The sequence below is a fragment of the Typopeltis vanoorti genome, chromosome 4, assembly GCF_054136105.1.
Source record: "Typopeltis vanoorti isolate ZY-2024b chromosome 4, IOZ_Tvanoo_1.0, whole genome shotgun sequence".
Classification (NCBI taxonomy): Eukaryota; Metazoa; Arthropoda; class Arachnida; order Uropygi; family Thelyphonidae; genus Typopeltis; species Typopeltis vanoorti.
In genome coordinates this window covers 31,663,937-31,680,970 of record NC_143552.1, presented here as the reverse complement: position 1 = coordinate 31,680,970, position 17,034 = coordinate 31,663,937, and the positions used below count along the sequence as shown (strand labels likewise).

Below are 17,034 nucleotides of genomic sequence, written 5' to 3'. Positions count from 1 at the left end.
ATTTCCCCCATCAGTGAACACTTTTTTGCATTAATGAATTTGGAAGTATCTTTTAGGTTCCTTAAATAAGCATTGTTTTAATTGCAGTTTACCTCTTACAAGCAATAATGTAATTCTCCCTTTCATCTACTCACATTTGAATGAGCATCTATCTAAAACAATTGTTTTGTATCTTGCAACACAACCCTTTAATTTCCTACCATTCTTCTCTGGAATTTGCAATACAAGCATTGATGGATAAATAACTATTAGTGATTTGAACAGTTGAGAATTGCAGCACGTTACTAAAGAATGTGAGATGTTTAGGACTTATCACTAGTATTTTTTTTTAATTAACTCTTTCTTCCCTCCCTCACATATGCACAAAAGATTATAAAACCTGTAACACATCAGTGCAGTATGTTAGCACACCTCCACAATTAATCTGTAGGCATCAACCCATAAAGAGTGATATTGCAAAAATAATCATTCAGTTTAAATCATCAGTCTATGGAACATCTCCAAACATGGGACATCAGAAACAAAGAAAAGTCATAGTAAGACAGTATATGATCCTCGTATGTGTGGTTCAGCTTCTCATGGATCAGATGATGAATATATATACCATATTTGCCAGAGTATAAGACGCACCCCTTTTTTCTACACATTTTTTAGGAAAAAAACTTTATCACTGAATATTATAATGAATTTATAGTATTTCAAATATAAAGTAATAAGTAGGTCTACTTTCAACAAATACCTACTCTAATCTAACTAGGAAAGAGTACCCACCTTTTAATCTTCTTCGTGAGAACCCAGAAATTCATCTCCAGAGCTAAATGAATAGACACTTGAAACCTCTCTTAAATTAGAATCTGAGTCCTCATACAACAAATTGTCCTCTGTACCATCCAGTGCATTACTAATGCCACACTTCTTAAATGATTTAACCACTGTCTCAGTTTTCACAGCATCCCATGAAGCTTTGACCCACTCACACACTTGCGAAAAGCTAGGCTTCTTTCTGATGGCGTAACCTCAAAATCTGAAGCCTGCATCCAGCTGTTCCACTTCTCCTTCATAAATCCCTTAAATGGTTTATCAATACAGACATCTAAAGGTTGAAGCTGACTAGTTATACCTTCTGGAATTACAGCTAACTGAGTTTTCAATTCCTTGAGATTATTTTTAACATCTTCTGTTCTGTGAGAATGAAACTGATCCCATACTAGCATGGTAGGCTTCTTCAACAGTCCACCAGGGTGCCTAGACCAAATTTTATCTATCCATAACTTCATTCCTCCATCCATCCAGCCTTTTGCGTGAACATGTACAAACACTCTTTTAAGCAGTTTTTCTTTGAGTAGCATCTTCCTTTTAAAAATCAATAGCGGCAGCAATTTTGTCCCATCAGCACAGCAGGATAAAAAAAACCATGTAGTGAGTTTTTTTGTGCCCCGAAGTTTTAACAGTAACACCTTTTGTGCCCTTGGAATCTACAGTTTTGTTTGAGGGTACATCAAAAGTCAGCGGAACCTCGTCCACGTTTTCTATTTGTGCAAGTTCGAAATTTTCTTGTTTGCTTGGGTTAATGACGAATTGATGAAATTCGATAATTTTTTTTCATATTCAGCTGGCATTTTTTGTGATATTTTTGTTTTAGTCCACATACATAGCTGTTTTCTCTTCATGAATCTTGAACACCATGATGTTGATCCGGTAAAGTTGGCGACCCCTCTGTTAGTGGCTATCACTTTCACTTGATGAATAATCATTTTTGTAGACACTGAAAGTCCTGCTTTTCTGTGGTCTAAAATCCAAGTATTCAGTTCTGCCTCAAGTTCTGGCCATTTTGCAGCTCCACTTTATAGGTTATGTTTACTATGAGTTGTTTTTTTAGATCCTCTGCCTGATTCCACCAAGTTCTTATCATTTTCTCAGTTGGGGATGGCCCGAAATGCCTTTCTGCAGCCCTGTTTCCATGTTCTTTAGAATACACAATCACACCTAGCTTGTATGCAATAGTGTAGCAATGCCGACGTTTTTCAGCCACAATTTGCCAAAAAATTTAGAGAAAATTTAACGGCAGAAATTTATCACCGTTCACAACAACCGCGACAACATATGCATCCACAGAACTCTATGTAACTGGAATGTTCTCATACACCGCAATGAAACAAGAAAGAAATCGTGTAACTCGGAAAAATTAAATTAATAAAAAAACTGAGCATCAGATTATAAGACGCACCCTGTTTTTCAGACCTATTTTCAAAGAAAAAAAAGTACGTCTTATATGGCATATAGACAGATACTATATGTAGTTTGTAATAAAGCCAATGCTAAAATGCCATTTAAATTAAGACAAAAACCAAAATAATTTTTTGAAAGAAAACTGAGTGAATAAATACTGAGCAGAGCAGATTTTCAGTGACTCGTGTCAAAGATGCTCAGCTTGCTTCTTTCCTGGTAAGTCTTTGTATAACAAGGCAAGCAGAACTATACAGTTGGTGATATCAACTGTAAAGTTCGGGTTATGAATAAAAAAAAAAAAAAAAAAGCCATCTATAAAATGGCTTTCAATAAATGATGGTGAATGTTGCATTGACTACACCAAGTCAAGATTACAATTATATTTTGTGACAAAACCTGCTCTTGTGCACAGAAGAATGGGAAAACTCCTGGGGAAAGGTTTTCAGTGAATTTTTCAAACTTTGATTAGAAATAATTTTCTTGTCTGACATGAAATTTGAAGTCCTACATGTTTTGTTTATGAGGGATAACAGAAACTGACCATTTTTTTAGAAAGCAATATTACACCTCATAAAACTCTTTTCTATCACCTGAATGAAAACCTCAAGGAAAATTATAAGCAGACCTTTTTCAATGTATTTATGGATTCAAAATATATGCTTGGTGGTGGTTATATGAGTTCACAACTGCTAATGATATATCATCACATGAAACATTTGGGTTATGATTTCCACCTAAGGCACTTATAAAATTATAAGTTTCATAGGGAGCTCCCATAGCTCAGTTGGTATAGACAAAGCCCTTTGGTCGAAAAGACCTGGGTTCGATTCCCATCCATGACACGAGGAACCTTTATCAGGACTTTTCAACTAAAGGTGAGTTAGCCAGTCTCTGGAGGTGGAGGGGCATTTTTTTTCTTTGAGGGATGAAAAACCAGAGTTTTTCAGGCAAACCGGTCCCGTGAACACACATCTACAGACATAAATATTTACCGTATGGCAAACCACCTTGTACCATAATCAATTCCCTAGTAAAGTAAGATATTGCTACCTCACCAACTATAAGGTTGAAGGAAATTTCACACACACACAAGTTTCATAGAGTATATGCTGTCTGAAGCAGAAAAAGTGCAACTTCCTTATAATGTACTCTTGATTATCCATTCTCTTCCCTTCCGGTTAGACTGGATAATCAATAATACACTTCCTAACAGTTTACTCTTGATTATCCAGGCTAATGAAGAGGGAAGAGAATGCATGGATAATCAAAACTTCATATTTTATTGTGTTTTTCAAGTATAAATTATTCTAACTATAGAATAATTTATAGTTAGCTCCTTCTGTATACTTACACACATAAATGAGATAAATTACAAATAATATAATAAATTTTTGCTAAATTACTATACTAAAAAATATGCAGACTGAAAACCATACTCCTCTCAACACAATTCCCACTTCGTGTGTGCCTGTACATGCCAGGAGTTGAGTCACACACAATGTATCTGCTTTATTAATGTCATGATTTTATGAATCAAAGAAAGAATTGTGCACAGGCAATCAAAAAGTAGATTTGAGATGAAGCAATATTTTCTTTAGTTGCCAGTAACAAATTTCATGTTTCATCAAGCTTAATAAGAATATTCAATGAAATATTAATAAAGTAAAAAGAAAACAAGCTTACATGTGAAATGATGTTTTTTATATGCAAAAAATCCTCATTTTAGAAAAGTTAAAAGGGAATATAAATGTCAACTAAATTTCACTCTCTCCCTTAGTCTTCCAAAGAAAACTGATGCAGTGAGTGGTCAGAAGCTTTAAAAAAAAAAAAAAAAAAGGCTACTTTGGAAACTGCTAATAGTATTTGACCTTTAATATTTCTTAAAATGTTCACACTAGGCTGCATCTTGTGCCTCATTTCACATTAGTCAGTGAAGGACACATCCTGTCATGAACATTTAAATGAAAAAAAAACTATGGTCTTAGAAAGTTCTTTGTACTGTATACTGAGAATGATTTCATTATAAAGGGCTCTAGGTGACTGCTATACTTGAAAGGCATTAGGAATATAGTCACACACACACATCTCTTTCTGATCATGATTGGGCTGCAGCCCACTGAATAGTGATCTTTCCTGCAATTTAATGCTAACAGATAGTATTACTGTTTAGTGTTGCTAGAGATTTATTTCTGTTTGGTGCAGTAGCATTAGCAAATAAGGAATTGTCATTTTAATCTTATACAAATAATTGCTCTGTATATGCTAAACTTAAGCTACCAAGTTTACCAGTAGTATATTATACTTATCAAATTGTATTGTTTTAATTCTTTACCCAAGCTTAAGCTAAGCAAGCAAAGTTTGCACAAGAAATTTCTTCATGACCAGTATAAAGAATGCCTAATTCACATCAGTTGTCTCAGTATCCCATAATGTTCTTATATTATGGGATACTAAGGTAACTGATGTGAACTCAACATCCTCTTATACAAGTATATAGATAGTGAAGATTTTTCATCTGCAAACTTTGTATACTTAAACTTGGTTAAAGGGATTAAAACAATATAATTTCTTGTTAAGTATAATATACTTTATAACCAAGCAGAAAAAAAAATACTTTATAACCAAGCAGAAAAAAAAAAACTTCTACAATTACAGGTAGTATATTTGAAAAATTCCACCTGCTTAGCTAATTTATGCTCTGAACAAAGGATATGCATTTCTTGATGTAACACAACTTGCACTTCATTCATTCATTTCGTATGGTGATTCATCGGCCGTGAGTCCCTTTTACGGGGAGGTATGGCACCACCTCAATCCCCCCTCCCCTATGGCTAGAGGGATTGTCTTAAGTATTCCTGACTGTATCCATGCCCAAGACTGGCTAACTTGGCTATGGCTGAGGAAGATCCTTAAGCTCCTCACGTCGTCGATGGGAATCGAACCTAGGACACTCCTTCCCGAGGCATATGGTTGCGAAGTGCATAGCCACTAGGCTAACTGCATGGACTACAACTTGCACTGAAACACTATCATAAATATAATTTCACTACAGACAAATTAGTGGGTGGACTTGTTGGATTTTGCTTGGTTTGAATAAGAACATTATTGCACGATCCAGTTTCTCAATGTCATTCACTGATTAGCATTTGACAGTTTATTCATCGATTCTTATATCCAGTAGTATGGAGGGGGGGGGGTAAATTAACATATCTTATCAAAGTCAGAATTATTTCTGCCCTTTAACTTCAGAATTTTATTACTTCAAAGAGAAGGTTTGCAGTATTAGCAGTTGCCATACAAATATGAAACACTATATTCAAAATAATACTGCTAAACCATTTTAGCTGTGATCAGTAACTGTAAAATTTACTTTTGTAGACAGTACTACTTGTCCTTGTGAAGAAACCTCCCAATTCTCTCATACTCATAATGAAGCTTCCAGTCAGATATCATTGAACAGTATAATAAATTTAGTTTAATCCTTTATCCAAGTGTGAGCAAACAAAGTTTGCGCCTGAAAGTATCTTCAGGACTGAGGTAAGGTGGTGCAACTCCGGAAGAACACCGTTTGGCAACTCCTATAGGTAGAGATGACCTTGCTAATGCTTCTGCCTGGTATCTCCACTTGGGCCTGACTCCCACTGAAGAGACCTCAATAAAGGTCGAAACTAGTCTAGGTAGTGGCCCTTCCTTTAATGCATAACATTATACATATCCGCAAGGAGATGTGTTTTGCATTATGGGAGATCCTGAGATAGGAGCGATGTTAGCTTGCTCCACCTTTGCGACAAGTTGCCCGATGTTGTACCTCCTTACCCCAGTCCTGAAGATACTTTCAGGCGCAGACTTTGTTTGCTCACACTTGGATAAAGGATTAAACTAAATTTATTATAGTCTAACCAAGTGAAAATAAACTTTCAACATCATTGAACAGTATCTCCAATCCTCTCCATGTGTGATACCTGTTTGTGGTTAAAGAGACCCCCAGTAATGGTATTGGCTTTTTTCCTTTTGTTATTTTACTATACTTTACTTCCAGTATTCTTTGACATATGGCATCTGTGGTAGCTCTGACATTTCACTCCCTCAACAAGTTCCAACCATGTGCAGAAACCATAAAAACATCAATCGAAAGCAAAAAATACTTTTCTTAAACCTGCATTCAACAGGAGGAACTTCCACTTTGTAAAATGTCACCCTCCTTCATTCAGAAGGGTTGGCAGGATCCCAGGAGATATTGAAGCAGCAATAATAGCACAATCAGAAAAATTACTCCATGCAACATTTATTGGGGAAAATACCAATTACAGTTACCCTCCAGAAAACTAAACTTTTCTAGAGGCTTCGTATCAGAGTGGGACCTACTTGATAACGAGGAGATCTGCACTGAACCCAAGAGATAAGAACCCAAGCCATAAGAAGAATTCTCATATGTAGGGATGTGTACCTGAGTCCCACCAGAAACATCATCCTCACCTTCAGCAGACTAATTTCAGCACACCAAAACCACCATTGCTATCTATCAAGGCAGGTTATCTCATCTGTCCAGTAAGGTTCTATATCCCAAACTATTTGCACTACTTTAAATGGCAGAAATATGGTCAGTCTCAAACTACCTGTTGTAAAGGCCCGTGATCTTTACTGCCAATGTGGCAGTAGAGATCACGAGCTTTCAAACATGCTCAGTGTCTGAGCAAGACCAATCCACCATCAGAGGCTGAAGGAATCATGGATCCAGTCTTGGTTGATCTTGTTATAGATCAACCAAGAAGTACTGGATAATTAAAATGAAAGATGGATACATGATCCACCAGCCCTCTATCTTTGAACATAATGGATGCACAACTGCTGATCCAGCAGCAATTCCCAATACACTCAGGAAGATACTGGCAAAAACATTAGCAATATCTTCAAATATCCCCCCCCCCCCCCCAAGTTCCTTGCCCAAAAATGAAAAGCAGAAAAGCAACAAATTCTAAGGATACTGAAGGCTATGCTTAAATGTCCTATAACTGCTGTCGGACCAGATAACATCCATTATGAGATAGTTAAAAAATCTATCACCATCAGCCACGGTTTTCAACAGAATTTTCTGTGAGAACAGGTTTCTGGATGCCTGGCAAAAGGCTATTATTGCCTCTCTTAAGCCAGGGAAGGAATCAAAATCCGCAATAAACTATCGTCTAATTTGCTCTGACCAACTACCTGTGCAAGATTCTGGAAATAATGATTAACTTTTGTCTTTCATGGTTTCTAGAGAGAGAGAGAAACAACGTTTTTGAGAACATAACTTCGCTTCTGTAAATATCATTCTACAATTGATCATCTAGTCAAGCTGGAAGCATCAGGTAGAGATGCTTCTAGCCAGACATTTCTAAAATGTAAGCACTTAATATAAGTTTTCTTTGATGCAGAAAAATCATTGGAAGATTTGGAATACTAAATATATAACCAAGAAAAGTTGGCCCACAAGGTTTGGTTTAAAGTGTCATGCTTCTTGCAATCAATGCCAACTATAACTGAGCAACTTCTTCCAGCTATAAGTAATGCCCTCTATGTGGATGACTTCACAGTATATTCTGTCATTCATATAATATGAGGCTCACAGAAAGACAGCCAGGGTTACCATGCAGGCAAATTCACTAGCTGAATGATCCCCAGCAGAGGCCAATGTGGTGCAAGACTACTAGGATCCCACTTTCCAGATGTCCATGAGTCACAGCACATGGAAGCAGGGCACTGGATCCCAGTGGTCAGTCAGAAAGGATAGTAAAAAAGAATGAAAAGAGGAAGAACAAAAGGGCCAGTACCATCACTGGGAGGTTTCCTCCACTGCAGACAGGTGCCCCATGAGGAGGGAATGAATATAAGCGATGGGAATAGTTTTTTTGTGATCTTGTGTGTTGGTTACACATAAGGAATGTGGCAAGCCATGCAGTAATTTTTGTCTATTTTACAGAGATTGTAGTCATTGGCCAAAATAAAAATAATAATAAAAAAAAAAAGTGTTGCGAAGGTACTCGAGAGTTGTCATTTGAAGTGTTTTGAAGATGCATACTGTTGAGATAGATGGTGTGATTGCTTATGTCCCTTTCAGTGCATGCAGATTTCCTTTGAATTGAAAGGGATAATGGACCATTTGGTAGTTGTGAACTAGTTTGTCTAAGAAGGAAAGACATTTTTTTTTTTCTATAGAAGTGTATTTTTAGATGTTGGCTGTTTAAATGCACTATAAATATATCTTTCCATTTACATAGCATAAATTGCTGCTTTATGTGTAGCTGTGTTGAGTGCTTGATTTTTCTAGAAATTTCATACAGAAATTGGGTGTGTGTGGGGGGGGACCTCTTGCAATCCCATCTAGACGCAGTTTCGGGTATGAAACTCCACAGAAAAACACATCCCAGCTACAACCATGACAAGATCACATAGCAGTAAATTTAATATTCCAGCCACTTACAGAAGCTTGTCAGTGAAGTCATCATTTTGCCATCATCTCTTAGTCAAGTACCTGTTTTAGAAATCATGACCAATGTAAAACATGGTATCCAAATCCAAACTTCCCACAAGCAGCATTCCACCTAATGAAATATTAACCTTAAAAAATGTATACAACTATTGTAAACTACTGTAGTATCACCTACCCCCTCTTCCTTTGGTATATCATTGACATACTCCAGTTTCACTAATGATGTGAGGGTTGTCAAATGAGGAGAAATGGTGTGCACCATCATCACTAACACTAATGATGGTGCTCTCTCCTCATTTGACAAACCTTACACTACACAAATCACTAGAAGTTACAGAACATCAACCTTCACACTATCCTTCATTCCGGTCTCCAAACTGTTCTTCAATGGGTTCGGATAACCTTTTCCATATCAATGCTAACAAACACAGTTGTGCCTTATTTTTCACACACAAAAACTGTTCCAGTATTACCTTTGACCATACTCAGATCTCTCTTCTTGGAATTGCCCTGACATTAAATCTCTCTTGACATAAACACATACTGATTGCTTATTCACATCCAAAAAAAACTGATTCCTCTTTTTGTTCAAGGTGTTAAACACTTTACCTCAGAATAGCTATTAACTGTATACAAATCTCAAATCCATCCATCTATTGAATATTGCTCTCATATTTGTAGTGGAGCTTCTAAAAGTTCCCTATAAATACTTGACTCAATATAGAAGAGAGCAATTAATGACCCATCTCTTCACTCCACCTGCTTTAACAAAGGCATTTAGTTTCTGCTAGATGTATCTTCTATAAATATTTCCATGATAATTGTTCATATGAACTAGCATCAATAATTCCTTCACTCTCTACTAAATCCATTGAAATGTGTACACATCCCTTTCACCCAACATCCCTTTCATATTTCAATTCCAAGCTTGCATAACAATCTTCTCTTTCATCCCTTATGTTGCTCTGGAATCTTTCATATCTTGGCCACATCATGAGAAACAGCAAATACCAACTTCTACAAACTATTTTGATAGGAAGAATTGGTGGCAAAGGAACTAGAGGAAGAAAAAGAATATCATGGTTTGACAACATCAAGACTTGGACAGGAAAGAGCAGTGCACAACTGCTCAGATTAGCACAAGAGCGCAGTTTGTTTGCCAAGATGGTCGCTGACCTTCGATAGAAGATAGCACAATAAGAAGCAGCAGCTCTGGAATAGACTTCAAATCAAGCATGAACATGCTTCTCCTTTCCTAACTATACCCAGCCATGGTACTGACATACTACTGGTTAGCCAATTAACTTCTTGTCTATGGGATAAATATTTAAAAAAAAAGTCAGACTACCTCAATTATATGGGGTCCCAAAATTCACAAACCCAACAGTCAATAGCTTAGACAGCTCACCCACAAACCTGACAAACAGTTAGCAAAATCGCTTCCCTCTCTTCTATTAAAAATTCTGTCCACTTTAAAATCTTCACCTGAAAGATTCAAGCTTCATGATCAGTTTTGATATTACTTCATTGTTACATTGACAGAAACCCATGACCCTATTAAGCTACATTTCCCTGTGATATATTGAATTATCCATATTTACTATTTATTCAGGTTCATGCAAAGGAAAAATGCACAAACAGCTACCTGGGACTGCAGTGTGTTTTCTTCTCTTCAATGGAATTTCTAGAAAACTAAGCACTCAACACAGCTATGCTATATAGATTATGTCTCTGTTAATTGCCCTCATGGCCTAGTCACACTAGTTAAACTCACACACGTTCATAGGTAACAATCACACCAGCATAGTATGGCATCCTCAACTGATGAACACAGGTTCCACAACTCTTTTCTTGCCAATTGCCACAACTCCTTTAAAATTGACAAAAATTCTGTAATGCATCCCTCCTGTAGCCAACATACAAGATCATAGCCAAATTATTCCCATCACTTATATTCAGGGCAGAGGAAAAGATAGCAAAAGTTCTCTGCAAATATAATTTCCATGCCACTTTCAAACTATACATCCAGCGAGCAACCTTCATCCATTCTCCTAAAGATTAGCTTCATTCTCTTGCACATCCTGGAGTGTGTTCTTATGCCTGCAACTTATTGTACTTTGTACAAACTAATAGCTCTGTTAAGATCTGCTTTGAAAAACAAGAAAATATCTTCAGTTTCTCTATGGCAAGTCAGGACAATGTCCTGGATATTCATATAGCTTTAAATAGAAAAAGACAACTGTGCTGTAAAGAAATTGCTATAGTTCTGAGAGACTATTTTTAAAATCAGCATCAGCTCTGAACTCTTCTAACTTTAAATATGCTTCTAATTTTTTTAATTATATTAAAAAATTAATTATAAAAACTTTAATAACTACATTTTGGAAATGTTCCATTGCCATCTGCAGGGATCATAAAACAATGATATGTGCATGCAGGTACTAAGCAAATGAGGCTGAAGTCAGTCCTAGAGTCCGAAAGGTTCCTCCTAGTGGATTAAATTGGTTTTGTCTTGGTCGTTAGGCTGATGTGTAATCAATGTCTAGGAAAGGGAGACCATTATTGTTTTCCTTTTCCAAGGTAAATTGGATACAGGAGTGTTGTTTGTTTAAATGTGTGTTGAGAAATTGTGGAGTTCTTAGAATGCAAGCTTCCCAAATTTGGAACAGTCTCATGCACCCAAATTTGTTGTGGTTTGGGAAGTTATTTAGAGCTGAGGCTGATTCAAGGACTAATCTTTCATACTTGCACTTGCTGTGGCGTAGTAAAGTGGCTTTCTTCCAGCATATTCTCTGGTAACAAGTTGTGAGGTCATATTTTCTTAGGATTTTTGTTAGTTTTTCAGATATAAGGAATGGTGATAGATTTAGAGTAATCTCTGTTATGAAGGAGGAGGGAGGTTGTGGTTAACTGGTTTTAATATTCTTTGGGGGTTGTAGCCGTTGGCTAAGGTATTGAGGATATGGTAAGTTCAGTAGTTAGGGCATTGTTATCTGAACTGATTAATTTTGCCCTGTTATTTAGGGTTTTTATAATTCAATATTGTTGGAAAGGGGGGGGGGGTGACTGTATCTACCTGTATATGTGGGTTTTCTGTTAACAGAAAGCCAGGGATCCATCAGCTGGTGTGTAATCAGTGTCTAGGAAAGGGAGATCATTGTTGTTTTCCTTTTCCAAGGTAAATTGGATCCAGGAGTGTTGTTTGTTTAAATGTGTGTTGAGAAATTATGGAGCGTATCCAGGCTATGCAGCCAAATAGCAAACACATCATCCACGTAGCTTAGCCAAACAGTGGGTTTATCTGGGGCAAAGTTTAAGGCTTTTTCATCAAAGTCTCCAATAAAGAAGTTGACCAGGGGTGAAGACAGTGGAGAACCCATGGCTGTCCCATTTATCTGTTTGTAGAATTTTCCTTTCCAAACAAAATAGCCTGAGTTCGTGGTGGGCTGAGATATCGGGATTAAATTTGACTTGAATGAGGTCTAAGGTATCTCTGAGCGGAACATTGGTGAATAAGGAAGAGACATCAAAATTGACCATTATGTCAGTGTGTTGGAGTGAGAGGTTTTCTATACTGGTTTTAAAGTGGGCTGCATTTTTTTTTTTTTTTTTTTTTAATGTGTGAAGGTGTGTTGTCAGTATATTGTGTGAGCGCTTTGGCTAATATGTGTGTGGGGGAATCAATGCCATCCACAACGGGCTGTAATGGTACACTTTACTTATGGATTTTTGGTAGGTAACATTGCTGAAATATAGTTAGTTAAGTTTTTATAATTAATAATATAGTTTACATTGTCATTTTCTAAAAAATTAGAAATATGTTTAACCAACATATAAGCCTATTTTACAAGAATTTAATAAGTATGGCTGCATTAATATAAAATTCTCGTAGACAGGCTTATACGTTGGTTATGCATTATTAAAACACTTAAGGAATTGAACAACGTAGTTAAGGATATAAATTAAATTATACTTTAATAAATATTTTCCGATATTTCGGCAATGTCACATTGCCATCTTCTAAAGGAACTTACAAAAAAAGCACGTGCACGTAGGCACTACAAACACAGTAACTGGGAATGAAGAGATGAAGCTATTGTTCTCCTAAAAGTCCTGATGGTGCCCTCTAGCGGGCTAAGTAGGTGTTCTTGGCCGTTGGGCTGAAGGTCTGCTGATGTAAGCCTCCCAAATTTGGGGCAGTTGCATACAACCAAATTTGTTGAGGTTTGGAGAATTTCTTAGGGCTGAGGCTGATTCTATAAATAGTCTTTCATATTTGTATTTGCTACAGTGTATTACTGTAGCTTTCTTCCACCGTATTCTGTGGCATGTATCCAGAGCATGGTCCGCAAGACCAGAATGGCTGTACTTGTGAAACCGGATGTAGTCCTTGTGTTCAGAAATTCTGATATTCGCTGTCCTGCCTGTTTGGCCAAAGTAAGACAGATTACAACTGCAAGGGACCTGGTATACACCCGGTAGGTCTAGGGGAAGTGGTTGGTCTTTTGTGGGGCGGATAAGGGATGCCAATTTTCTGGAAGGTTTGTAACAGGAGGTCAGGTCATGCTTTAAGATTTTGGTAATCTTTTCCGAGATGCCTCGGATGTAGGGAATGGTGATGGATTTAGAGTAATCCTTGTTGTGGAGGAGGGGGGATCTGTGGTTTGTAGGTTCTAATATTTTTTGGACTTTTTTTGGGGGGTAGCCATTGGCTGAGAAAGTGTTGAGGATGTGATTTAGTTCAGTGTTTAGGGCCAAGTCGTTTGAACAGATTAGCCCTGTTGTATAGTGTTTTCACTACTCCATATTGTTGTGAGGGGGGGGGGGGGGAATTGTTGGGGAATGTATCTGCCTGTATGGGTGGGTTTTCTGTAAACTGAGAAAACCAAGGTTCCATTAGGCTGGCGGGTGACTAGTGTGCCTAGGAAAGGGAGGCTGTTTTTTTCCTCTTTTTCCAGGGTGTTGGTTGTTTAAGTGTGTTAAGAATGAGAGAAGTGTTTCAGAGCCATGTGGCCAAATAGCAAACACATCATCAACGTAGCGAAGCCATATGGTTGGTTTTTGTGGGGCAGAGGCTAAGGCTTTTTCTGCAAAGATCTCCATAAAGAAATTGGCCAAGGGTGGGGAGAGTGGTGAACCCATGGCTGTCCCCTCTATTTGTTTGTAGAATTTTCCTTGCCAAACGAAATAGCCCGAGTTCATTGTGAACTGAAATAAGGCTGAGATATCGGGAGAAAATTTAGCTTGGATTAGCTCTAGAGTTTCCTTGAGTGGGACATTTGTGAATAAAGAGGAGACGTCAAAGCTGACCATTATGTCAGTATGTTGGAGTGTAAGGTTTTCTATGCTGGCTTTGAAATGGGCCGAGTTTTTTATGTGTGATGGTGTGTTGCCAGTATAGTGTGTGAGCTCTTTGGCCAAATGTTTAGCTAATTTGTATGTGGGGGAATCAATGCCATCCACTATGGGACGTAATGGCACATTTTCTTTATGTATTTTTGGGAGTCCATAAATACGGGGGGGGGTATAGAGTTAAATGGCTTTAATCTGTTGGTAACTTCTACAGGCCAAGAAGTGACTCTCTTAAGGAGCCTGTGAAGTTTTCTAATTTGAGAGTTGGTAGGATTGTAATTGATGGGGAGGTAAGTAGCCCGTTCTAAGAGAAGAGCATTCAGCTTACCTGTGTAGTCCTTTTGGTTAAGGACTACAGTTGCGTTTCCCTTATCCGCTTTGGTGATAACTATTTCTTTATTATTCTTCATTTCCTGTAGAGCTTTATATTCCTTGTTGGATATGTTGGATTTTGGTGGGACTGCTTTGGAAAGGACACAAGCTACATCCAGTCTCACACTGTTGGCGACTTGATGTGGAAGGTGGCGGATTCCCGCGTTCGATCTGGATCATAATATCCTCACTGGGTATTTTTTTTGGGAGCAATCGCGAAGTTGTGGCCACGTGACAGCGCGTTGATTGCTTCAGGCTGACTGAAGAAAGGTTGATTACGGTATTGGTAGCAAGTTTTGGAATGACGGTAGAGTTCTTTTTTAATTTTTCGAATTTTTTCATCTGTCGGCCTCGTATTTTTTTAAATTCGAGGCCGAATTTAAAAATTTGATGATGTGTTTGCTATTTGGCCACATGGCTCTGAAACACTTCTCTCATTCTTAACACACTTAAACAACCAACACCCCAGAATCAAATTCACCCTGGAAAAAGAGGAAAAAAAACAACCTCCCTTTCCTAGGCACACTAGTCACCTGCCAGCCTAATGGAACCTTGGTTTTCTCAGTTTACAGAAAACCCACCCATACAGGCAGATACATTCCCCAACAATTCCCCCCCCCCTCACAACAATATGGAGTAGCGAAAACACTATACAACAGGGCTAAACTAATCTGTTCAAACGATTTGGCCCTAAACACTGAACTAAATCACATCCTCAACACTTTCTCAGCCAATGGCTACCCCCCAAAAAAAGTCCAAAAAATATTAGAACCTACAAACCACAGATCCCCTCCCCCCTGCTGATATCTGACACTGGCTTATGAAGCACAGTGTTTATTACTTCTTTTACTGCCGGCAAGATTAATTCCTCACCAATTGTGTGTGGTTTTCCCGCTTTTGCGATTAATAATGAAATATTATAAGAAACTTGTAATCCGTCATTATCTTGTTTAGTGGACAATGTAAAAAGTTTTGATATAGTTAGATGTTTAAAATATTTTTCTTCTAGTACTTGAAAATAGGACAAATCTTTATCCTTTTTGTCAGCATGCATTTTAATCAAATACTCTTGTAGCCTAGAAGGCTTCATTTGAAAACACTTTTTGGCAAATCAAGCACATGGGTAATAATTGGTTCGTAGGAGACTGAATAAAACCATATTTCAAATGCTCAATACCGTACTGTCGAGATTTCTTCTTATATTCAGACATAATGAAGTAATAAAATTTGCAAAAATATTCACAAAATAAAAGATTTAATTTATACTTTGTATGACTCCACTTATCTATCACACTTTTGAATGATGATTGTTGGCAAAGCACAAAAAAATAATGAAACTTATTCCTAAACCACTGGTATTTATAGATTTGAAATCTAGCCCGAATCGACTTGCATGCATTGACTTGTTTGCGATACCATCGTACTCGTGCTTTGAACAAGTCACTGCAAAGCACCTATATTCCTGTCAAAACATGCTGAATTGAGTGAATTACCTACGTAATAGTTGACCGACATACTACTAGTTAAGACTCATCTGCTGCATGGATAGACTAAAGCCTGTATGACACAATCAATTTTTACAATAGCAAAAAATGAATACATTTTTAAGTATATAAAAAATAGAAGTTAAAATATCCTGTATGACACGTTCAATTTTTTATTTTGCATGCAAGCGCATTTTGTTCATCCGACCATGACATTGTCTGAATAATTATAATTAATAAATAAAATAATTACACAAGATATAAACAACAAACCTACAAAACATAAGCACAGAAAACAGTATAATAAGTTTCAAATAATATTTGCTTTGTTAAGGCCAAGCTGGCTGTCTTCAATACAGTCTATGTCCCCATCCTCACCTATGGTCATGAGAGTTGGGTAATGACCAAAAGAATGCGGACACGAATCCAAGCGGCTGAAATGAGGTTTCTTTGAGGGGTTGCGGGGCTGACAAAACTCGATAGTGTCAGAAGCTCTGCAATTTGGGAAACCCTCAATACTCAACCGCTGCTTCTCTGTGTTGAAAGATCACAGTTACGTTGGTACTGGCACCTGGTCAGAATGCCACAAGAGAAGCTCCCTCAGCATGCCCTCTTTGCCAAGCCAGAGGGTGGAAGGCCAAGGACTCGCTGGATAGATTATATCCAAAACTTTGGGTGGACATGTTTGGGAATCCCACCAGAACACCTGAGCTTGGTGGCAGAGGATCGTGACCATTGGAAGTTCCTCTTGCAGCTGTTGCCCCAATTAGGAAGAGTAGGCCTTGAAGATTTGCTTAGTTTTTTCCCTCTAGTTAGCAATATAAGTTAGCACTAACTAAAATTTATGATTTTATTTCTTTCTTGCCATTATTATTTTTACTCGTAATATTAAATTATATAAAATTGGGTTTATTTTTGTATAAATCAATTTGAAAAGCGGTTTTATATATTTTATATTTTGAAATAAAATATAACGAATATATTTGCTACTGTAAACATAACCTATTATACACACATATATACATGCTCTATTTTCTAATTGACATAGAAAATTGACATCTATTTCTATCTGACATGGTAAATTTTCAAATGATTAAATAATTGAAATAGAAAATTGATAAAAAAAAA

The 17,034-nt window shown here is 37.2% G+C and overlaps 1 protein-coding gene across 1 annotated transcript in view; it reads right to left on the bottom strand.

The window, feature by feature from the left end:
• Positions 1 to 17,034, bottom strand: part of LOC150107205 (peroxisomal N(1)-acetyl-spermine/spermidine oxidase-like) — a 172,978-nt gene that overhangs the window by 12,127 nt on the left and 143,817 nt on the right. The gene's annotated exons all lie outside the window — the stretch shown is intronic.